This window comes from Somniosus microcephalus, chromosome 4 (genome assembly GCF_052327205.1).
Source record: "Somniosus microcephalus isolate GS21.2 chromosome 4, FLI_Smic_1.0, whole genome shotgun sequence".
NCBI classification, from domain to species: Eukaryota; Metazoa; Chordata; class Chondrichthyes; order Squaliformes; family Somniosidae; genus Somniosus; species Somniosus microcephalus.
Window position 1 is genome coordinate 104723822 of NC_140990.1, and position 853 is coordinate 104724674.

At 41.7% G+C, this 853-nt stretch overlaps 1 non-coding gene across 1 annotated transcript; it reads right to left on the reverse strand.

Moving 5' to 3' along the window:
• Positions 1–303: 303 nt before the first annotated feature.
• trnat-cgu (transfer RNA threonine (anticodon CGU)) lies at positions 304–375 on the reverse strand. The gene has a single exon. It is a non-coding gene; the product is annotated as a tRNA-Thr (tRNA).
• Between the last annotated feature and the right edge of the window lie 478 nt (positions 376–853).

The following is an 853-nucleotide window of genomic DNA, read 5'->3' on the forward strand; positions in this document are numbered from 1 at the left end:
TTATGCTAAACATTTATAAAGCACTGGTGAGGCCTCACCTGGAGTATTGCGTTCAATTCTGGGCACCACGCTTTACGAAAGAAGGCAAGGCCTTGGAGGGAGTGCAGAATCGATTTATTGGAATGGTACCAGGGATGCGGGACCTCATTTATGCAAAGAGACTGGAGAAGCAGGGATTTTTCTCTTTAGAGCAAAGAATGTCAAGAGGAGAGTTGAAAGAAATGTTCAAAGTTATGAATGTATTTGATAGAGATAAAAAGGAGAAACATTAAAAATGTCAAATTAAATTCGATAAATGTCACGAGGCGTAGATGGGGGTCGAACCCATGCTCTTCGGTTTACGAAACCGACGCCTTACCACTTGGCCACTACGCCGTATGTCAGAGTTTAACTTGAGCTTCATTAGTACCGAACCCCGAATCATTTCAATGAGGTTGAAACAGAACAGGCACTTGTACACAGAAATAAACTGAGATAGTGGAGCAGGCAAATAACAGCCTCATTTACATGAATCCCTCAATAAAACCTTTCAGATAATTAGAGAATCATACATCACAGAAGGAGGCCATTTGCCCCGTCGTGCTCTTGAAAGAGCAATCCAATTATTCCCAGCTCTTTCCCCATACCCCTGCAAAATTTTCCAATTCAAGTATTTATCCAATTCCCTTTTGAAAGTTACTATTGAATCTGCTTCCAGCACCATTTCAGGCAGAGCATTACAGATTATAATAACTCGCAATGTAAAAAAATGTTTCCTCATCTGCCCTCTGGTGCTCTTTCCAATTACATTCAGTTTGAGTCCTCTGTTGTCCTCTGGGTGTTGCCAGGACTGGAGAATGTTGGCGTTGAGGAA